Source organism: Epinephelus lanceolatus, chromosome 9 (assembly GCF_041903045.1).
Source record: "Epinephelus lanceolatus isolate andai-2023 chromosome 9, ASM4190304v1, whole genome shotgun sequence".
Classification (NCBI taxonomy): domain Eukaryota; kingdom Metazoa; phylum Chordata; class Actinopteri; order Perciformes; family Serranidae; genus Epinephelus; species Epinephelus lanceolatus.
The window spans coordinates 35,763,077-35,788,063 of NC_135742.1; the positions used below are offsets into that span (position 1 = coordinate 35,763,077).

General features: G+C 40.6%; 1 protein-coding gene across 13 annotated transcripts in view; it reads right to left on the reverse strand.

Moving 5' to 3' along the window:
* The window catches only part of arvcfb (ARVCF delta catenin family member b), a 262,549-nt gene that overhangs the window by 149,508 nt on the left and 88,054 nt on the right, over positions 1-24,987 (reverse strand). For all 13 annotated transcript variants that reach the window (XM_078170905.1, XM_078170903.1, XM_033618562.2 and 10 more), the window contains exon 3: positions 6,860-6,955. The gene's annotated coding sequence lies outside the window, so the exon portion shown is untranslated. The remainder of the gene's footprint in view (positions 1-6,859; positions 6,956-24,987) is intronic.

Genomic DNA, 24,987 nt, shown 5'->3' on the forward strand with positions numbered 1-24,987 from the left:
TTTAGAGTCATCAGCTGGTAACCTAGAATGGAAACAGAACTGGGTAATGACTACTTGCAAAAATAGCATCCTTATCTATTTTCGAAGCTATCTACTACTTGAGATAACCCACAGCAGTCGGGTACCATAAGCCATTTTGATTGGACATACTTGATGACGGGCTCTAATGATTCACACCCCTCGAGGGTTGGGGGGCAACGTAGCCATTGCTTCCTGAGTCGTAAAGGGAATAATATGGCAGGCATGTCAGCTACACCCCACAGCTTATCATTAAACACCAACTTCTGGGGCTACTTAAAATAGCACAGGGAGGGGCATCTGAAGAATTCCCCTCTGCCATCATGACAGCCCTGCTTTTTTTTAAAGCTCTGGTTCAGCAGATGTTTGCTAACGGCCTGCATCAGAGGGGATATAAACACAGCAGCCTGGGTCTGCACGTTTAACCCCATCCTCAATTACACATGCCCTACTTAGTCTCAACTTTATGTGATGGAAATGTATCAATTCCAAGGGCAGGGAGGTCATTGGTGGGTGCCACTTCTGGGAGTTTATGAGTGGAGGGAGATTAGATTTAAAAAATGGAAAATGTTTAATTAATTCCACAAAGGGAAGTGTGTTGGATTTTGACTACTCTTAAGGCGTAAACATTTTTAATTAAAAGGAAAAACAGGCTCGTATTCCATGTGTAGAGTTGATGCGGCACCTCAGTACCAGGCTCACTGTTGCGAGGCTTTTCCTCAAGTATGAATGCACTTCAGCACAAACCCCCAGCTCTAAAAATAGCCCAGTAATAAATATATCCACACACACACACACGGCCACAATTTTGAGTGTGGATCGGCAGATGAGATGCAGCGTTCACTCACTTCAAAGGCTTCCTGGAAAAATCCGGTAATAAATCCTTGGCACCTTATTCATCAGGTCCATTGGACTCCCAGGAAACAAATCTTCCAATGACAAGAACCTCTGCCATCATACCTCTCTCTGTAGTAAACTGGCAAGCATTTAAGTGATGTTATTCTCGAGAACAGCTTTAAATGAGCCAGCAGCTATAGGTCTGGTTATCTCACTGTGTGACAGCAAAACTAAATCACAAAAATAGGGCTGTGAGGGAAAAGAATGTCTTATCTGTCTGAACTAAAACCTTGGAGATTCCCCCATTGCAAAGATGAAATTCTTGTTTTGTCTTTACGAGAACTTTTTTGCCTTAGGAAACATGCAAGCTCTCTGACCAGAGCAAGCCGGGACAACCAACATTTGATCTTTTGGCTCTCTTGTTCCTTTGGCACACTGGTGAAAAGCATCACAAACTGGGCCGGTTGGTATGAGTCAACTGTGCGGAGTCGACTGACATTATACAACTTGATTCTAGTTGTTACACTCTCACTGCCTTTTGAAACCACCCATGTGGAAAATACCAAGTACGGCTTTTACCACAAGGCCACCCTACATCTGTAAAGAGAACCTGTCATTCACTGAGGACTTGGAGTTAAACTCTTCATGCTTTGCAGCCTATGGCTGTCTTGTGATTTTTAAGAGAGTCAAGTGAGGTGTTACCCTGCAAAGAAAGCCATACTTTATCTAGGAACCCATTGCCCAGTGATGATGAGAAAGCATCTGGCAGTGAGGGTTATTATAATGTACTCTTGTGCATCAACATTTGAAAAGGCTTTTGAAAAACTTCAAAGTGCTTTTACTAGTTTACAAGAGCAGCTGTGTCAGGTAAAACTTGTCCTGAATGCAGACAAGACCAAGCTGATGGTATTTACCAGGTCAAAGAAAGAGCCCCAATCTTTACCTCAGATTACCACAATGCAGGACAAATCAGTAGAACGAGTATCATTTTATAAGTACTTGGGCTTTTTAATAGATGATGGTCTTAATTTTTATTTTCATATTGAGTCCCTGGTAAAAAAGCTCAGACTTAAATTAGGCTTTTATTTTCTTTTGAGGTGAGAAAACAACTTGTTTCTGCCACTTTTCTTCTTATGGTGGATTATGGAGACATTCTGTACATGCATGCATCTGTGGCTTCATTGCGTCTGCTGGACTTTGTATATCATGGTGTGCTGAGGTTTGTGCGAAACTGCAAATCGCTAACTCACCACTGTATTCTTTATCAGAAAGTGGGATGGCCATCCCTTACTTTACGCAGGCTGAGTCACTGGTTTGTTTTTATTTATAAGGCTATATTGAAACAGCTTCCAAGCTATTTATGTACAGACATTGTCCAGCAGACAAACACAAGTTACTGTCTACGCTCACAAAAGTTGTTTTTACTGAATATAAAAAAGACTCGTACTGAGTTTGGTAAAAAGGCATTTCAGTTCGCAGCCCCTATGGCGTGGAATGAGCCCCAGAAGGACTTGAAATTACAGGAGCTCATCTCTTTAAGTGCTTTTAAAATAATAGTGAAAGGTAGAGCAGGTGCTGAAATATGCAACTGCTTCTCCTCATAGCCTAGCACAAATCATTTGTTGTTGTTTTTTTATATTGTTTATATATTTTATACAGTACACTTGCCTGTAAAATGTTGTAACTGTGTGCATCTGTAATGATTTAATGTGTGTCTGTAACTTTTGCTGCCTTCTTGGCCAGGTCCCTCTTGAAAAGAGATTCTTAATCTCAATGAGGCAAACCTGGATAAATAAAGGTTAAATAAAATTAATTATTTTAGGCTGATTCGGTGTAGCCAGCAGATGTCTGAGCCAAGACTTCCTGTTCTGTGTGCCAGTCATTTCATTTTCATCCATGTATCAATGCAGATTTTTTGAGATTGCATTTTGTCCAATGTGTTCCGCCTCTTGACATGGACTGTTTACCTGCTCTTAGGGTTGGAAATTAGCACGAGCCACAAGCCAAAAGCTGGTAAAATATGCAAGTGGCTGCTGAATTTGCTTCACTCACCTGTTAAAACACGATTGGTCGATACTGTTTGGACTACAAATGAAAACCAGAATACTTCTGATATCAAAGCCTACAGATTCTACAAACATATGCAGAAACTGTTTATAGAGATGATATTTTACATTTCAATAATTCGATTTTAAAGCAGCAGTTCAACATTTTGGGTAACAAGCTTATTTGTTCTCTTGCCAAGGGTAAGATTGATACAACTCTCATAAATATGAAGCTATCGCTAACGAATTTGCTAAAGCAACATGCAAAATGCTTGCTCTGCTCCTTTTTGTTTTTAATATTAGCTGTCAATAAGATAAGTGTCAACCTGAGTATCCCAGCGTGCGCTGGAACTTTGATTTCCTTTTGGTTCACCGTGGTTTATCCAGCACCAGCTGGCTCCCTGAAGAGAGACACAACTGTGCAGAGGGTATCTTCAGTTCCTTATTAAAAACAAACAAAAAAAACACTATTTAAGAATATGCACAATATAACTGATTAAAATGAAAGAGCTGCGCAGGAAAGTGCAAAACTGTGTTGTATGGTATGTGCATAGTTTCACAATGAATACACAATGTACAGAGATAATAGTCCAAAAGGATGTGCAGTGATGTAACACTTACTGTATAGACAGATTAAACAATATAGACATAGATGCATGTGGACAGACCAAACAAACATAAACACATCATGTTCACAGCTGCAGAGCTGGTAGGTGGATTATGTAAACTCTAAACAGAGCCAGGTCAGCTCCCCTTGTTTGCAGTCCTGATGCTAAACTACCCTGCTGCTGACTGTAGCTTCATATTTAGAGGACACATACAGTATGAGAGTGGTATCGACATTTTCATCTAACTCACAGCAAGAGGGTCAGTTAGCATATTTCCCAAAATGTTAACTATTGCTTTGACTTTTGTCTCACATTAGGAAATAGAGCAGAAACAAAGGAGGACTTCAGCTACTGAGGAGGTTGCCCAGAGCAGAGGCACCGGGTGGTGGGTGTCTTGAGGGGTTATTAGGGGGACACGGGCAACAGCTTGGGAGGTAAAGGATGAGGATAATTGAGTGTGACCGTCAGTGCCCAGTATTGAGTTAGAAACATTCACCTGATTAGGGACTAGGTGGGTGGGGGGTCCTTTCTCCCCCCTCACTGCCAATTTGCCCCTTTCCAGAGGCTGTAATTGCGTCTCAAATTAATTCCTTGTCTAAACCCATCATATGCCCATCTGAGGATGCAGCTCTCAGTGGCACAATTGGGTACTTAAAAACACCTGCTCCTCCCTCCCACTGTGTGTATGTGTGTGTGTATGTGTGTGTGTATGTGTGGAAGTGGTGGTGGGAACAGCCTTCAATCTTGGCTGCTGATGATAATACATTCATGCAGTCAGAAAGCAAATTGGCGATATTAGGGGGTATTGCTCTGCCTTAAACTGTCATTTCAGAGCCAGTAATTTCAGGCTCTTCAGAGAATTTCTCTCCTTGGCTAAGCTGTCCAATATGTCAAAGCTCTTACAGAGAGTGACTGACAGTTAAGTGATTCATCATAATGACAATCTGCTGTGTTGGGAATTTCTGCTCACCAACAGGAAGGTTTTTCTGGGTTTTGCGGATCTTTAAAAGCGCTACTCTTGAACATGAACGTCAGTTTGAATTAGTACTACTTATGAAGAAAAACAGACAGGACAGTTGTACGTAAGTGTTGCAATTTTTCAAAATCTTTTTAAGAGCATATCTGCAGCAAAGCAATGTCAAGCCTTCTTACATTCTTTGTAAGAATGCCATAAAACACATTGCATAATGGATGGAAGTGGCAGCTGTAACCCAGAGTGTTAGCTCAAATCACCATATTCTGCAAGCTACCATGTAATGAATGGTTGGAAGATGACTGTCATTTCCAATATATATTTAATATTCTAAGTAGCACTGGACTGATAGTAATGTTTTAAAAAGATGCAACTTGTTAGAGAAAGAAAAAGAAAACAGGCACTGTCACCAGGAATGAACCTCCCTCCAATTTAAGATTCCAGACGTTATTGCTTTGAGGAACATTCAAGTGAGTGTTAATTCCCAGAAGGGTATTGCCGAGTGATGCCAGGATAAGCAAAGCTTAGCGAGGTGCGTGGAGTCCATAGCTGATCACTTTCACTGCTAGAAGAAAAGAAATGTAGCCGTTGTTTACCATCCATTTTTTTATTTCATCCCTTTTCTTTGAACCGCCTCGCTATGTGGAGGATTTCAGGCTGGAAAACACTGACACTGACACACACACACCTACATGCACAAAATACTTTAACATGCAAATGTCTTCGTTAGTTTCTTTGAAGAGACGGAGCAGTTCATTAAGACTTGTAGATACCATATACTTCACCATGACAGAAACATGCTACAGAAGAGTGTGGGACATACATAGTAATAGAATAAGAATAGAAGGAACAATGAACTGTTTGTCATGGTCATTTGGCTAGTAAAAGAAAAAAGAAAATAATAATTACTGTTAGTTGTTATGGTGACAACATGTGTCATTAGGGCCGCAAAGTGTGTCACACTCACTCATTTGAGAACATTTTTTCTTTATTAAACTGAAAAATACAACTATACATCAATCCAAGTTTCTCCCTTTCACCTAACTAAAAATACCTTAAGCTTAATTGTCTTGTGAACTCATCCTAAAACACACATTGTTAAAACTGAACAGAAACAAAATAAAACTCTCCAAAGCCGTCTTAGTTTGTCTTGTTAATCGTCTAGTTAGTGTGTCCACTGTTCTAACAAACCCCAACTCTGGTTTGGTCAAAAAAATCCTGAATTCTCCGATGATAGATGTGAGAATATGCTGATCTACATGCTGTTCATCCCCATGGTGAGCTACAGCTCTCACTCATTCTTCGGAGGCAGCTACAGTTTCAGTTTACATGTTTTAAGAAACATGCAATTAATGGCAACAAAAGACACAGGGAACAAACGAAGTTTATACAGACATTATAGCCCAATACAATTGTTGCAATGGCAACTGACCATTCTGCTACGCTGATGTGATTGAGAACATCTGTTATACTGTAACTCCATTTCTACGAGAACGTACAAAACTTCTACAAACAGCAGTATGTTTTAAATGCCTTCTCTTCTATTTCAGAGTTTAACATCGCATTACATTCTGAGGTCTTACCCCACTCCTTGATTAGGGACTATAGAACAAGCTTTAGTTCCTAAAATATAAGCAGCCAACAGTAAGGAGGTCAAGGTTCACAGTCAAGTAGCATCTAGATCATTTCAAGACAAAAGTTGGTTCTTGATTGTAAGGCCAAGCAAAAATGATTAGAGAAGCAACAAAGAGGTTTCTTAAGCTAAAAGCAATACTCAAAGCTTTGATAGAAATGAACATCAGTCACATTTCTACCACTTTGTTCTATGTCTTTAAGAGAGAAAAGGAAAAGAGTGTCTCCAAGTTTAAGCAAAGGCATGCAAAAAAGAGAAAGTCTTTTGCAGCGCCTAAGCAACCAAATTGCAATTAAGTGTCTCAGGCTGTATCTTCAACAGGTGACAGACTTCAAACACGCAATTACACTGTTGAGTCTGTCTTTAGAAACTGGACCAGAACAAACGTCCTCTCCTGTTCAACTGTAAAACACACTAAAAACTGTGAAGAGAACTAAGACCGCTTTTCAACTGACATTTACCTGAGCTGATTCAACTGTGAGAATTATTGAAATCAGAACACATTTCCTGGAGGAAAAAAAAGCTCCTGAAAGTATTGAAATAAAAATCATACAAGGCAACTCGGCGACAAAGTGAAGTGAAGTGAAGCTCCCTCGAGGAGAGATAACAGACAAAGTGAAGTCTTGGATTTGCAAACCAAAAAAAAAAAAAAAAAAAACTGTCAGGAAATGTAATTACTGCAATGATGAGCTGAACAAAGTGATTAAAGGAGGCTGGAGGTGTAGAGAGAGAGAGGCGGGGGTACCTTTGATGTCGGTGAGTGCCGTCAGACCACAAGTAGACTGAGGACAGGCGTAGCTCTGTTAGAGTCGACTTGTTTGTTCAGTTCGCCAGGGGAGATCTGTGGGAAAAAAAACAAGGACATGGAAATAAGTATTCAGCCAACCCGCTGACAGTGCATTATTAATATAGGGCTCTTATGTAATACAGACACACACACACACACACATATACAGTATAGTGGGTTCACAACTGTAATCTGATGCTGGTGCTGTACTCTCAAGCATAGTGCCCTCTCTGTAGGTATTGGTTCATCCTCTACTGCTCATCACTTGTGGTGTACCACAAGGCTCAGCTTTAGGTCCACTGCTTTTATTTTATATTCTTCCTTTTGAGGACATCATTTGCAAATCTAATTTTTGTTTTTATGCTAATGGCAGCCTGCTGTATGTACCTGTAATACCTGGTTATAATGGCAGTGTTGCAACTCTCATTAACTCCTGGATGTTTAATCACTTTCAGCTAAACTACAAAAAAGATCTTTTTATTTGGCCCTCCCAACTCCATTCAGCTGATCCATATTAACTTTGACAATTAGTACTGAATCAACAAAGCTGTTCAGCATCTAACCAAAAGTGCAAAAAGAAGTAAAGTGCAGAGTAGTGCACATATTGCTAGTGGTAATATAAAAAATGAATAATAATAAACAGTAAAGGGTGGATATGAAAATGCTAGATATATACAGTATGAGCGGTTTGAGCAGTATTAACAGTGTGTAATGAATATGTGGCACACAGTAAGGTGCAGGATATTAAATAAAACATTTTTTTGGATGTAATTTATGCTCAGAGATCATCTGATTATGTTTCCTGTGTGTTGATATGTCCTTATGGGAAGTAGTGGGCGTCTATTTTGCACTGAGTGCTGCATGTTTGTCGATTTTTCTGGTTGCCAGGGTTTTTACACACTGGTCCACTCATGGAATTGGAGGGTCTGGACAAATACCAAAAAGACCAACCACTACATTGCTGAACAACAACAACAAACCACACAGACTGGTGGGTCCATCCTCTCTCCCAACGTGCTTCAGTCTCCTTTTCATCCAGAGCAGGTACTCTACCTTGTGCTCACAGTTTTACCTCTGCGGATATTCCGTATCATAGCAACAAGAGACAACTAAAGCATCTCAGCTGACATTTTCAGTGGAGGAAAAACACTTGGACACATGGCCTTAGGAGAGTGACACCCTCAAATGTCCAACCAATGAGAAATTGGTCAGACAGCATATTGACTTACCAATCAACCAACAGGTGTAAGCTCTATCGTGTACAAGACAGAAGCAGAAAGTGCTGTGTGAAGATTGTTTAACCTAGAGAGATATTTTTGCATGTGTGACACACCACACACATTGCACACCTCAACAAATACGCTTACAGTATACAAGGTTCCACCAGGATTTCAACTTGGATTACTGGAATCAGAGTCCGGAGTGCTAACCCTTACACCATGGAAACACTACACCATGGGAACACTGTTAAATGTGGGGCTAGAAATCCTGGACTTCTATTTATGTCTGGGCTTAGTTTAAACCAGAGATGTCCAACAACTGTAGTTGGTCCAAAATATGGCAGCAAGGACTTTAGCTATTCAAGTATGCATGCTGGAGGAACTTGGGCCCACTAGTCCTGTATCAACCTTTAAGTCCCTTCTTAATACATATTTCTCCAGACAGGCTTTTTTTTATGTGGTGCTGGCTGATGTTCAAAAACAAAATATTCAGGCCATTTTCTCCAGAAACTTATATTCTCCAAGGAAACCCAAGATAGTAATTATAAAACAATACAATTATATGCAACAAGAGATATGACAGCATTTGTTGCTTTGCAGTAATAAGGATATTTTCAGACTAGGAGCTTCACATAAAGAACTAGCCTGATCAGTTATTCTTGTCTGGCCAATATCTGATTATTCATAATGAGGCAACACATACTCAATACTTTGAACAAACCAATATGTCAGTCTGACCTTAGTATTCACTCTGCACCACCTCAGAAATATAGACATCACAGACACACACAAAGAGAGAGACCAGTGTCCAATACTGCAGTGCAAATTGGTTTTGATGCTTCATACCATGAGATGAATCATTCTGCCATACACGCCAACCTGTCCAGTGGCTCTGCTGCCTTTGATGGCTGGAGAAACAAAAGCCTGGCAGCAAAAACCGCTGGATCGACTGCAACCTTGAAGGTGTCACTGATGATGAAATCAAACGCACCCTTACACATGCTTCCTCGCAGGCTAACTTTCATTTCAAGACTATGGGTTTAATAGAGTGTAATGGTTTCTTAAAAATTGCCTCATACTTCAAGAAATACTTCGCTCTAGTGGTATATTTCTTTTAAAAAACTAAAATTCCCAAAATGAGTTCAACAGCAGTTCATTTCAAATTATTAGCTGTTGTGCAGAGATGGGTTTCAGACTTGATAAAAATGTTTGAGAGCAAAATTACCTTGTCTACAGAGTAGACGAAATGTGGAAGAACACACATTTCTTAAATTTTTTATCACAGCTCTTCCTTTACTGACACTAAGACAACATCCTTGTGAAAACTTGAAACATCAGAAATTGCCAACCAATCTTTCTTGAGTTTAAACTGCATGAATTCATGCTTAAAATCAGAAACATGAACCACTGCTTTACGTTTTAATGTACAGTCAGCTCTCCACATGATAAGTATCTCCAGATGCAGCTCTGACTTCAGGCCAAATATGCATCAGTGAGTAGTGAAGCCATGCAATGTTTCATTAACTATGATCAGAAGACACCTACAGTGAGTTAGGGAGAAAAAAAAATCAATACAAAGTCAACTTTCCTCTCCAGGTTTTAGCTGGCTCTGGGATTAGAATATCTTGCCCTCTCCAGGGATTCCTGGGTGTGTTCACTTCAAGGACAGATAGGCTCTGAGCACCTTGGATTTCTGGTACAAACATCAAAGGTGAAGCTAAACCCGGCCGCATTAGTTATCACCTCGTCTCTCTCTGTCTCTCCCTCTCTGGTCCTGGACGAGCCCTTACATCGCTCCTGAATGGGGATTATCTCGACGCACAGTCGCAGCTCACAGCACGGCTTTGATTAATTCACATTTTATTCTATTTAATGTGATGCAATGCTCTTGTAAGTGAGAGTTTCCTTTGGTTTGACAGGACAGCAGCACAACAAGCTGGTTTGGGAATGGGAAGACTGATGGTTAGTGAAGATGATAACTGAATGAATGATGCTCCCGCCACCCTCAGCTAATGGCACTTAACCTCCCAGCTGATCCTGTGGAGCTGATCACAGGTCAAGACTGTGATTATTCTGGGTGGCAGTGGAGGGTTCCTGTGGATAAAGAGGTGTTGGTAAATGGCCAATTCTGACACAGCGTGGACACATTGCTCAAGTATTGGGGGTCATGTTGCTTCAGAGACCTGTGTTAGGCAGCTGTGTGGAGTAAAATCTGGATAACAAGAGAAGCTTGTGTGTTCAACAAAGCATTTCCATCTGTAGATGAAGATATAAAAAAATCAGTGGCCATGCCTCAAGCTGATAGAATTTTTATACTGACATACCAACATTCAATCACATTTATTTACACAGCACCCACTCAGATGCATTTTCTCTGCTCTTGGTTCTGTGCTGACAACCTTCACCGCTGCCCCTGATGCCGCCGCCATCATTTGACAGTAATAACTGCAGAGCCCTCATGCAATATTTGCGCTTCATATCAGTGCCTGATACCTCACCTGCTGTGCATTATGCAGACAATTGCATATTCTATCATGACTTGTCCCCCTTCAACCCACATCGTTTGGAGAGCGCCCCAGTGTAATTCTGTGATTAATAATGAATGCAGAGCGAGGGTTCACTCGCTGACTGACTGACTGACTCAAGGGCTGACTGTCTGGGGAATGCTACACTGATGAAGGTCTTTCCTCAGCTGTCAGTGCCTCTGCACACTTGCATAGAAGAACTGCAGTCACATATAAATGAACAAGTGGATAAGCAGACTTCGCTTGTGTGTGTGTCCGTGCATGCTTAAAAGGTGTCATTTCATAGGTCTGCTGTGTATACAGGTTATCTGAGAATGTCGTGAGCAACCTGACTAATTATCTGATCGACTATGTAGATGTAATGCCAAATGATAATGTGAAAATCAAAATCAAAATGGAAATATAAATTATGTAAAACTGCTGTGCATGTGAATTAATCTCCAACAATACCTCCAACCAAAATGACAAAGCAGACAGGTTGACATGGCTTTTCAAATGACCCATACAGTGTTTTCTAATCTCCTGTCAGGATGCCACCATTTGATAATGTCTCACAAAACACATTTCACAAAAAATTGATTGGAAGGTGGCAGATTGATGATCAGACTGATGATCTGCCACCTCTGTGAGAAGGGTTTGGTTATAATTGGGCACCTTAAACAATTTGGTTAAAGATATACTACGCAGGCATTGTTGGTTACTGTTTGTGAACAGCGCTGCCAGCAAAAGTGAAAGCCAACTCCAGATTAACTCTCATTTTGGAATGAGCTTTGTCCGCTTGGAGTTTCGCCTCACTATATTTGTGTTTTTACTGTGCTGCATACATGATTTTCAAAGCTTCCTCTTGCATGCTTGCTGCTTACGGTCTGGCACCTGGTTGCTACCTTTTTATAAATTCTCAGCCTCACAACACTGTTGGCTGGGGGTACACACACATATAAACATACCAAACACAGCAAATAAGGAGGAAAACAGGAAAATGCAGACAGATCTCTGCAGATAAACACACTGCCACAGATGTGTAGTGGGTCGTAAGTGATAACTAAGAAGGATTACTTTTGTAGCAGTCTGTATTTTGTATTTTAGGGAAATCCTGCACAGTATACCTAACAAAAGATACTTTGCTGATTTTCAACCAGTTTTGTATCATAACTATATGGGTAGTATGTGTAAAACTTCCCTCCATCTTACCTGTGCCCAGATAGGCACATCTCATCTGCGCATCTCTCAGCTCACATAAACATGTCATCTGGTGGATTTTCACCAAGCAGATTTAGAGAGAGACCCGCCCCTCTCTCCTTCTCGGTTTCTCAAACCCAGACCAAACTGAGCTCAAACAGTAAAACTAAGCAGTGCTGATCAAATATAAACCAAGACTCTTGCCAATTTCTCGCCTAAAATGTTTTCGGAAACATATTTTAGTGCACTGTTTAACTGTACTTTGAAATAGTTTGTTCCCAACAAGCCACTATATTGTTTCCTGTGTGAAAATGAACAAGCTTACATTATGTCACCCACCAGCAGAAGGGTTTTATCTGTCTGGCACAGCACAGTGCATCCTACTTGTTATAGGCTTTCTATCTCTTGAGCAAAAACAAATGCCACAGCCCTTTTCTCTGTTTTCTCTAGTCATGTAGCAACAATTTCAAAAGTTTTTGCATCTTCCTGCTGCATAGACAGCTCAGTTGTATAAAAATACCATCTGTGAAATACTTCTTTGAGCTTAGGGGAAGATTGTGGTCATGGTTAAAGGAAAAGTTTTACAATTTGGGAAATATATAGTTTCACTTTCTAGCTAAAAGTTGGATGGGAAGATCGATATCACTCACTTTTTTGTGTTTGAAGATATGTCCAAGAATTGATTTTTAAAAGTCCAAAATATGCTCAGAAATGGGAGCAGTATCAATGTTGTCACATGACTCTCAGCAAGACAACAAATAAGCGTAAAATGTCAAACTATTCCCATAAAAGAAACCAATGGTGACTGTTAATGGAATACAGGATGCAAAAACAAGACAAAAATCAAGACATTGTACTCTGTCTAAATGCATTAAGGAAAAAGGATTTAGATTTGTGCTCAACAAAGAGGATGATGGCATCCTTACTTTGTATACTAGCCAACTGGGCCATAAAGAAGCCCCACTGTATACATGCATCAACAGACCTTAATATATGAGCACTTCTCAGCAGCTAAAGGGATGAAGTATTGTTGTGCCTCAGGTTTGCATATGACTCATATTCCATGTCATCCATTTTCTCTTCTTTTACCCTGTTCTTCTCTTCATTCTCTCCTCACTGTATAGTCTAATAAAAAAGAAAAAGTTGCAACCTATTGCAGCTGGTTTGGAGCACTCTGTGCACTGACAGAATCCCCTGACAGCCCGGTATTTCCAGGTAATTGTGCAGCTGAAAGCAGAACTAAGACACATTGTGCTGCAAATGCTCCTCCTGTGTGTGCAGGCTGTGTTTGCAGAGAGCAACAGCTAATTGTATATTCCAAAAGAAAATTACAGTCCATCATCATTAGTCCAGACAAACAGGCGGGCTTGCATCATGCGAAAAAGAGGAGCGCTTTGGGTTTTAGAACTCCGTGCACTCCTAGAGAGCTGACCTTGGCTAATGCTCGTTTCATTTAAGGCAGGAAAAAAATATTCTGCCCCCATCAGAACTTACCGCTTTTCAAGATGTAAATAAAGAAAGTGTGATTGAAAAAAATGCCCTGGCAAAGAGAGAACGATTTCCTGCCAAAACAAAGTAACAGAGCTCGCTGAGAAGTTTGAAGGGTACAAGCGGAAGGAGGAGAAATTGATTGGCTTGTTTGTTCTTTGGACTGTGCACAGTTTTAGGTTTTCTTACATGTTTCAGCAGGTTGCTGAAAGTTTAATTTGTTACAGATTCATTACACGCAGACGGTGATCAGTAATGCAATCCACAAGCCACAGCCTTGGTACAGTATTATCATCTAATGAATATTATAATTCCAACATGGGGAACCATCCTGCCCCACTGTACTCCTTGACCCTGTTTCTATAGCTCATAACAGATTCTCCAGAGAAAAACAAATACTGAAATTATTGACACCAGTAATACTTTGAGAAAACAGAGAAACAAAAGACTCCACCCTCTTTGTTCTAAGTAAAAACATATCCCACAATGCAGCACACAGCCTTGATTAAACTAACCACAATGGGTTGAAAATGTCTGCAGAAACCCATTAGCTTGTTAAATTGTTGAACTGAAGCCAGCAGTCTGGATGTGGATAAAGAAGCGAAGGAAATTGAACTTGTTACAGATGCACTGAAGGTCATTCATAGTGACTTTACTTTTAATAGAGACGAATGTGAAGCTAGTGGCAGACTGGAGGTTCAGTTATGCAGCCTTGTGCTACCTGATGAAAAAATGCAGTCTGGCCAAATAACATCTCAGCAAAAGCTAGCCACACTAGCTTGTAGCTATTCAGGTAAACTTCTTTGTTAGCCTGCTAACTTCCCATAACCAGTAATACCATGATAATGCATGAACAGGGAAACTGGGACATTGCCTTGTTTGCAAGCTTCCTTCTTTGCTATGCAACATTGTCACTTGGCTCTAAATTAACTTGTGAAGCACATTTGGTTACGCCCACTGAGGTTTAACTCAGCCAATATGGTCACTGTCTCAAGAGCAGCTGGAGATTGATAGAGTGAAATGAATGTTTGCATTACTATGCTATATAAAGTTAATTATATGTGATGTTGCGCAGTCCATTCAGCCATTAAATGAACCTAAAATAAACTTCCATCTGTATACAGTTTGACTTCACCATTAAGTTACGGCCAAGATTTTGCACATGCACATTTACTGTGCATTGCCAATGAAAACACAACTGTAAAAAAGTAGCAGGCACCAGCTACACACTAAAATACAAACCAGAAAGGTTAAATTAAGTATCAGATCCATTACTCTGAAGCGATATCTGACGCCCCCTAATCTTTGCACAACCAGGAGAGGAGACATCCTCCTTTAATATTCAAATATGCTCGAAATGTCCCTTTGAATATATTGACAGAAAATACAAAGAATAAAATGTTATGTTACGTCAGGCAACCATGCAGTATCATCCTAAAAAAAGCTATTATTGTTATTAACTGTTCTTGTATTATGTAGTATTATGTATTAAAGAGTGGTAAACAAGAAAGTAATATGAGTGTTACATAGGCTATATCACTGTTAAAGTGTTCCTAGGTCATAAAAAAAATATTATAAAAATGGTACTTTAAGTGTCACTGTGTACACTTTCCCTGTGCAGCTCCCAATCATATGCTGGCTCCCTAAAATAACGCTCAGTCATCAAAACATTGAGAAACTGTCATCTAAGATTTTTGCTTTAAAATGCTCTTAAATCATTTGTTTAGCTGTTAAGTTCCTAAAAATTTGTCTTGGGTGGAAAACTGTCCCCAACCACATGTCAAATAGGTGATCACGGCCCTACTGGGTGGCATTTGCTTTTTCACACAGTGCTAATGTTTGTTTGAATATAGTTCTATAGTCATACTGCACACTGAAAAGTATTTAATCTTTTGTAGGACAAGTCAGTATTTAATTTACCATAAAACTTCAATTAATAGCCTGGGCTTTTATTTGCTTAAATTACTGAACTCAACAGGCCTATTTTTAGGAAAGGACTTTAAATCCTTTCACACAAAACAGTTGCTCAGGAAAACAGAAAATATGATCAAATTGTTTATTTAAACCAGCATGAATATTATTTGTATAAAAATTAGAATTCAGATAATATATCAATTATGAATCAGTCATTTGATGTAGCTCCGACAGACAGTGCATTAGAGAGAGAGTTACATCACTCGCGAATTACAGCATCCCGCATACAACCTAGATTTAAAAATTGCTATGAAGTGCATCAGTGTTATTAGATAAGCACAGAGAATTTGATTGGATTTATTATTTGCATGCATAGCTTTATAGTGTAGTTAATACACTTTCTATCTGTTCTCACTAATGGTTGACAAACATTTGCAGGGTTTGTCCTGTAATAGAGAACTGGAATGTCATTCATTCATTTCTACGACAAATCGCAATGTTTTTATTATTATGTTGACGACAACACACTAATGTCAACAGACAGAAGCAAATATCCCAAACCAAGAGCGTGCTGAGTTTGTCTAATTCTGTTTAATATGGGCTAATTAATTCCAGCCCATCTCTGTTCTGCCTTGTTGTGCCCTAAGAGAGCAGTAAAAAGTAATAACCTGCTTTATACAGAGCTACCTTTCTGCCTCTCTGCCTCTCCGATGCTCTGGTCAGAGCACAGGGGTTAATAAGACCTTTGGCACAGTAGGAAAGCTGTTAGCATCGTCTCAGTCCGCTGCTTGAGTCCACTCATGTCTCCTCTGACACAGAGTTGTGACTCTGTCAGCTGGGGGACAAAAACTCTGAATCACATTTACAAGGTGAAGTGAGTCGGAACATTTTATCAACTGTAGGTTTACATTGATATATCAATATATGAGGTAATGGAAGTTGTAGTAACATTAGTACAATAGTACAAGTCTCTGCCTTCCAGTGTTTACTTTCTGCGAAGTCAGGCAATCAGTCATCATAATTTTCCACATAAAGAACATAATGCTCCGCTGTTGAAAGTAGATTACAAATGAAGCCATCCAATCTTGGTGGGAAAGAGCTGACACCTTTTCCTTCAAAATGATTAATCGCACCAACCTAAAACAAATCCTGTCACAGTTTGATGAATGGTAGGTAACATAAAGCCTTGAATGATAACGCTGACATATCGGATAATCTCAGTTTGAGCGGGATTGAATGATAAGATTCAGGTGAGGAATGACTGAAGCACAGACTATAGATTTTTGGAACTCTTTTAGGTGTGTGTGTGAGTGAGTGTGTGTGCAGGTCAACCCCCAGGGAGGGTGATTGTGAATTCAACCCCATCACCCTTGGCATCGTATGAACCATATGGAGGATCAGTCTCCCTGATGGAACAACAGAGCCTGGCTGAGGAGGAGTTTTTGCACGCCCTGCTGCTTTGAATAAAAGATCCGTGCCGGGATTTGTGCGTGACGGGCAGCCTCGACCCTGCACTCGTCAATTATGTAATGTGTACCACCGCAGCCTGCCGAAACTCTCGCCTCTCATCATCCGTAGCCACTAAGACAGCAGAAGACTTTATCTGGGGTATCTGAGGATGAGAAGTAGGGGAGAGGGACGGTGGGATGGGAAGAGAAGAAGGTAGGTGTGTGTGCGTGTGAGTGTGTGTTGGAGGTGTCAAAGTCGTGAAGAGATCAAACATTGTTCTGGGATGTTATCAGCTGTGTCTACTTGCAGCGGTGGTAAGGAGAAGCACTGCTACACCATGCAAGTCACACTCTTACAACTGAATGTATGAAAAAAACGTGGTTAAACCATGAACCGAACGCAAACACTGATATGGACAGAAATGGATTACACTGTCAGAAAAGCATTAATTTACAGACATTTCACTTAATGGACCCTGGCTGATAGAAGTGTATACAGAGGCTTTAAGCTGTTAACATTTATGTCAGTCTAAAACGTCTGATAAAAGATATTCTGGAAATGAAAAAAGACCAGAAACTCACTTTGGTGTACTAAAGCAATGCATTACATCCCTGCAAACAACACTGAATTAAAGGTGACCGAGACGCTTCCCTTTCTTGTTTTTTTTCCTGCTATGAGCCACAGTTCATTACACAACAATAAACACTTTGTTTATGCCCATTACTGTGTAATTAAGAAGGACATATTGTTAGCAGAAGCAAGCGGATAAAAACTCCAGGGGAGAACAACTGATTAATTGTTGACAATCCTAAGTCTAATTGCAGTTAACTGGCGAAAAAAAGCACACAACAACACAGCCATTCATGCGAAGTCAGGCTTGAAAATGCATGTGTGTGTGTGGAGTGGACTTCCAGCATGAAGGTCACCACTAGTGCCGACACTGACAGTTACTGACAGATCATGAAGTCAGCCTTGATAATTAACTTCTGTCCCCCTTCCCCCATACACAAAAAAGCATGCGGTAATTACATCTCAAAATATAACATCTAAATGTAAGAAACTTCAGAAAGCTTTGGACCGAGAACGCAATTACTAATCAGTGGAAGCCTCAAACAGCCACTGAGTGACGGGTTGGCTCTTGATACAACTGCACTTTCCCCCGGGGCAGGAAGGGATTCAGCCAAATGTAATTGGCCACCACCACATTTCTGGTAAAATAAAGCAGCTATTTTTAGAAACACAAGTATAAGGCCCAATTTCCTGAACCTGGAACGGAAAGGCGGCTCGACTGGAGTGAAACTGGCCACTGGAGACTAGAAGAACATATCAAAAGTAATGGCTACAGCATTTCACAAGGGCCCTGTGTCTATTTTTTTGTCACGTTTGATTACACTACTAGCCCACAACCAACTTTCATTCCTGTAGAAAGAAAATTCTTCTTATGAGACTTCCAGACGTCTTGGATTCAATTATTTTGACTTCTGCATATTTCCGATGAGTAATTCAATGCAACAACGATGAATCTCACCTAGGAAGAATTAAACAGGAAAAATAGTAAACTTCACTTTGCATTATTTTAATATGATTGGGACCATGGCATTATGATAGTACCAAGAGTGAAAGGTGCGCCAGTTTGTAACACAGCCAGTTGCATCAGTTTGAAATGCTGTCATTAACAACAATTTAAGGAGCTGGAAAGTCCCTATAGGGTGGGTGGGTGGGAGGGGAGCTGGATGGGTTCAACAAACCCCAGACTTTTACCCGGGAGGCTGCTGTTCACTTCCTGTGTAAATGTTGAGCTAAACAGTGATGTTTATTTCTCAACCTAACCACATGCTCTTGTTCCCCAAACCTATCCATGTGCTTTTGTTGCTTGAAGCTTAACCATGTGCTTTTGTTCCCTTAACGTAACCACATCCTTTTGTTCCTTAAACCTAACCAGGTGCTTTTGTTGCCTAAATTTAACCACATGCTTTTGTTGCAGAAGGAAATAAACCTAAGTACGAGGTGTTTTACCAATGATGTAAGTTTATTTTGAAAAAGACTGTTTGCATCTAACAAGCAGAAACTGTACATTTCTTGTGAAAACGGAAGTGTATTTTGAAAAGACACAATGCAACAAGCGTAAATTGATATGGCATCTCGGAACATCAACAACAGATGCAAGAAGATACCTAACACATCAAATGTAGATGTGAAAGTCCAATAACATTATTTTTTTTTAAATGTAAAATATTTTTTGTTAAAACTAACTAGTTACTCCAGCTGTCAGCAAAATGTTGTAGAGTCACAGCATAAAGGGGCGTTAAATGGAAATACTCAAGTGATGTACAAGCAGGCAACCTCAATACTGTACAGTAACTGAGTAAATATACTAAGTTACTTTTCCCTATTTCCAATACTTTCAGTTAGAAAAACATTTCTAAACTGCAAATTGATCTCATCTGGCTGAGGGCTAGCTGAAAGCTTATGGACATTTATATTTGTCTCAGAAAGCTGCTGTTTAAAGTATTTGTGTTAGCCACCACCACTTCACCTGCGCTGTTATCATCAGTTCCACTGCACACCCCACAGAGGTAGAAAGTGATGGAGGGAGAGATGAAAAGTTTGGAGAACCACAAAGACCTTCTCATTTATATTGTATCAATATTCTCTCTCTATGTGCATGCTGGGGCTGTGGCAGGAAGTAGGAAGGCCGATGAGAAAGAGCAGGGTTGATGGAAGGGTAACACACGCTGTCTCTGAGCCGTCACTCTTCTAGACAGGGAGCCTCAATCCATCACTCCCCACACTTCGGCTCAGTCCTGCCTGCTCCGTTCTGCACCTTCCACTATTGATGAAAAAGTCTCAGACCAATACCCTGCATCTACTCCCTTTTTACCTTTGAGCGTGCTTGCAGAGTCACACCTCAAATCAATCTAACCCAGCTTCAGCTGAATCGAATGTCACTGCTGTCAAACAAAGGTGATGTGTGTTTTCAGGAATAAAAATGACTGATTCTTTCTTTGAGTATTATACTACAGGTTTTTCACACATTTCTGAGATGAAATCATAAACCTCCAGTTACAATAATGAAACTGAAACCAATATTAGTGATATGCTCTTCTCCTCTGAGATGTCTCAGATCAATGTTACCATGCCTTACCTCCATCCAGTCCAGATTTAAATTGAGCAGGTCCCACAGTCTATGCCAGCTTGGCACTGAGATGCACCTCAGTGTTGCCCAGAGTTTTATAGCTATAATTTAACATCAAATGTCAGGGCTTTGCACACCGAGAGACAATTAAATCCTTGTTTACCCAGATGAATCATTAACTATTCTGGAAATAAAAACAGTCTTTTCTCTACTACCGGTCATTTTGTTTACAAAAAGGCTATTGTTGATAGTGTTTACCAGAGTCAGACTGATGAATCCAAAAAATGCCCTTTGTAAAGATTTGCATCCTTCCTTTGTTGTGCTCTCTGGCTGGTGTTTGCAGCTTTATTGGGCTGGATGGAAACTGGCCGCTGCTGCGCGATAGGCATCGTGTGACAAACATGTATCAACACTGGCAAACAACAGACCGTTAAAGAGAGGAGAGATCCAGAGGCAGAGAGAAGTCAATAAGAGTGAGAGTGAGAGAGAGAGAGAGAGAGAGAGAGAGAGAGAGAGAGAGAGAGAGAGAGAGAGAGAGAGAGAGAGAGAGAGAGAGAGGCAGGCAGGCGTAATTTCTGCTGCCAACACCTCCTGACATTGATGGGCAAGACCTGAAGTTACCTCGAGTGCTCCGAAAAAGACTTCAGCATCGGTGCATGACAGAAATTCATCCTAAATTTAACAGTCGTCAACAAAAACAAATTGACGCGGCAACAAAATGTCAGAAAAACAAGAAAAAGTGTTTCAGGGAATTTGCCAGAGTGGAAGATCAAAAACATCTTACTTGGCATATTGCTGGGAGTTCTACGGAGGTCTGGAGAGTGCAGTTTTTTTACTGCAACACTCTCCCGTCTCAGCTTCTCCTTTGAGCAAGGCACCTAACTTCAAATGCGCAATTGCACCTGCTCTAGAGCAACTCAGGGGTGTCAGTGTGTGTAAAGCATGAATAAGAAGTATGAAAAGCCTGACCATAGACAAATATAGGCAAAAGGGAAATTGCAAATCTAAAAAACTATAAGACTGAGGCTCTCCAGTGAGTATTTAAAAACCCATAGACCATTTTCTCTCGCTCATTCCAAGGTAATGTCCTCTTAATCTTTGCAAAGCCCGGAAGAATCTCCCAGTGCTATCTGGGTGATTAAACAGTGCTTCCTCGGCTACAATGGGGTGGAGCAGGCAGGCGATTTGGGAGCTGCAATTAACATCTCAGAGATGAGCAGAGACTCATGGGCATGGACCCCACCAAAAAAAGACCTGAATACTGGGAACACACTGGGAACACACATACATACAGTACAGGCCAAAAGTTTGGACACACCTTCTCATTCAATGCGTTTTCTTTATTTTCATGACTATTTACATTGTAGATTCTCACTGAAGGCATCAAAACTATGAATGAACACATGTGGAGTTATGTACTTAACAAAAAAAGGTGAAATAACTGAAAACATGTTTTATATTCTAGTTTCTTCAAAATAGCCACCCTTTGCTCTGATTACTGCTTTGCACACTCTTGGCATTCTCTCCATGAGCTTCAAGAGGTAGTCACCTGAAATGGTTTCCACTTCACAGGTGTGCCTTATCAGGGTTAATTAGTGGAATTTCTTGCTTTATCAATGGGGTTGGGACCATCAGTTGTGTTGTGCAGAAGTCAGGTTAATACACAGCCGACAGCCCTATTGGACAACTGTTAAAATTCATATTATGGCAAGAACCAATCAGCTAACTAAAGAAAAACGAGTGGCCATCATTACTTTAAGAAATGAAGGTCAGTCAGTGCGGAAAATTGCAAAAACTTTAAATGTGTCCCCAAGTGGAGTCGCAAAAACCATCAAGCGCTACAAGGAAACTGGCACACATGAGGACCGACCCAGGAAAGGAAGACCAAGAGTCACCTCTGCTTCTGAGGATAAGTTCATCCGAGTCACCAGCCTCAGAAATCGCAAGTTAACAGCAGCTCAGATCAGAGACCAGATGAATGCCACACAGAGTTCTAGCAGCAGACCCATCTCTAGAACAACTGTTAAGAGGAGACTGCGCCAATCAGGCCTTCATGGTCAAATAGCTGCTAGGAAACCACTGCTAAGGAGAGGCAACAAGCAGAAGAGATTTGTTTGGGCCAAGAAACACAAGGAATGGACATTAGACCAGTGGAAATCTGTGCTTTGGTCTGATGAGTCCAAATTTGAGATCTTTGGTTCCAACCGCCGTGTCTTTGTGAGACGCAGAAAAGGTGAACGGATGGATTCCACATGCCTGGTTCCCACTGTGAAGCATGGAGGAGGAGGTGTGATGGTGTGGGGGTGTTTTGCTGGTGACACTGTTGGGGATTTATTCAAAATTGAAGGCACACTGAACCAGCATGGCTACCACAGCATCCTGCAGCGACATGCCATCCCATCCGGTTTGCGTTTAGTTGGACGATCATTTATTTTTCAACAGGACAATGACCCCAAACACACCTCCAGGCTGTGTAAGGGCTATTTGACCAAGAAGGAGAGTGATGGAGTGCTGCGGCAGATGACCTGGCCTCCACAGTCACCGGACCTGAACCCAATCGAGATGGTTTGGGGTGAGCTGGACCGCAGAGTGAAGGCAAAGGGGCCAACAAGTGCTAAACACCTCTGGGAACTTCTTCAAGACTGTTGGAAAACCATTTCAGGTGACTACCTCTTGAAGCTCATGGAGAGAATGCCAAGAGTGTGCAAAGCAGTAATCAGAGCAAAGGGTGGCTATTTTGAAGAAACTAGAATATAAAACATGTTTTCAGTTATTTCACCTTTTTTTGTTAAGTACATAACTCCACATGTGTTCATTCATAGTTTTGATGCCTTCAGTGAGAATCTACAATGTAAATAGTCATGAAAATAAAGAAAACACATTGAATGAGAAGGTGTGTCCAAACTTTTGGCCTGTACTGTACATATCACAAACTGCTTTTAAGGGGTCAGGGGTTACTAATATGTTGATGTAAATCACCTCAGAAAACTTAATGCCATTAAATTTATAATTATATCCTTGAGAGATAAATCTTCTTTTCAAAGCAAAGGTGCACTTAAACTTTATATTTGAACTTATAATTAGATTACAGTCATATTGTAACCTTTTCACTATTGAGTAGGAGAGTAATGCTATGCAATGGCTATGTTAAAAGCAACAGTTCACCCTAATGACCCTCATGACCTGGTAACTCAAGGTAATCTACAGACCTTGTAGTGAGCAGTCTCACTACTTTCTTTTTACAAAACTACACCCACCAAGCTCATCACTGTGCAGGGGGAAGTGTGTATCTACTGCTAGCTCACCTAGAACCACTGAGCCTGCTAATGTTACATCTCATGCTGTCACAAGCACAAGCCTTTCATCCATGAGTAGATGTTTGCTTCCTCCTGTGCAGTGATACTGTTGGTGGGTGTGCTTTGGTAGACAGAAAATGGTTCCTGCATGAAACTGCTCACAACGAGGTCTGTAAATAATCCTAAGTAACCAGGTCATAGTTTCTGGAAAGAGCCTTTGCTGTTGAGTTTGTCAAATGTATTTTTTGACACTTTAAGCACTACAAGCTGAGTGCCATGTAGTTACAATAGATTGGAGAGAAGGCAGATATCTCTATGGCTGATGTCACTCTGTGACTCACACCAAAACAATCTAGATTGATAAATAGCACCACAGCTTAGAGAAATAAATGCCATTTTGATTAAAGGGTGAACTGTCCCTTGAAGTGCTTTTATTTACTGTGACAGAAAGCCATAAATGCATTGAGCAGACAGTTTGCAGAGGAGATGATTTTGCTAGATATGTGTTTCTGAAAAGAAGCAGACAATGTTGTCTTCACTATCAACAATCTCCCGGCATCATAAACTTATTGGAGACAACAAGCAGCCCATGCTGACCAATCACAGTTATTGTGTTCTCTGTAGCTGCTGTAGCTCAGACATACAGTTACATTTCTGAAGAAGTGTGCATCAGCTATGTGCTCGGGCTCTGTGGCTGTGGCATAACCCCTTTAACACATGACTATAAACCCAGCTTTATTAACCGTCAGTGGTGATGAAAACAGACAGCAGGAATATGTCATAGTCTGGTGTGTTCATAACAATAACAATGTACTAAAGAGACGATTTGGCTTCATATGTTTAACAGGGAAATCCTATATTACTTGTGTGCTAGTGCTACCATATTAAATTCCCCCCCAGCTGTTTCCAGCCTTTGCACTAAGATAAGCTAATCAGCTGCTCACTGTGGCTTCGTATTTATCGTGCAACATGAGAGTGGCATCAGTCTTCTCATCTAACTCTGAGCAATGAAGTAAATAATCATATTACCCAAAGTGGCAAAAAAAAAAAAATCCCTTAAAAAACCTCTAACTTACACAGTTTTAATGAATGCACCATATGGTGTTATTTACCACAGATGCATCTTGTCCCAAACTAGCAATAGATGTGTTGATTATATCACTGACAGAAATGTTCTTTGGAAATAATCAATCTGGTTTTGTAACAAACATACTTAATGTCATAGCCACAATCCAGTCAGCCTAATGTGATCATTTGTTCAGCGTCCAGAAGACACTGAGAGAGTGGTGTACTGATGAGCTGGCCTCAGCTCTGCTGCAGCGAACTGGCTCGGCCACTGATAACAGGGCCGTGGCTGAAGGGAGAGAATCCCGTTACAAATAGCTTCATTAGGTCTGTCAGAATGTGCAGCTGAGGTGGTACATCTCGATTGACCCTGCACTGCCTCGGCTCCCCTCTGGGGTCAGAGCATTGCCCCCTCCTGGAATAAAACATATCTCTGCTCTTTTCACAGGGACTGTGCTTGAGCCCTGGCAACACATACAAATACACACACACACACACACACACACACACACACACACACACACACACACAGTCATACTTCAAGAGGCTAAATTTTATGACACTCAAATGTTAAGTGAATATATTAACACATATGCAAACTGAGGTTATCAAGATCAGACTGTTTTACAAGTAACCAGGCTCCAGATGAATTAAGCTAATGATGACTTCAAACACAGATAAAATGGTCTTTTAGTCTTGTGTTAAACAGTTTGCATAACTCTCAGTAACAAGCACTTCAAACAGCTGCTGGCCTATTTCAACAGTGAATCGATAAACACAGTCATATACTGTATGCTTAGAACTCCACTTAAAC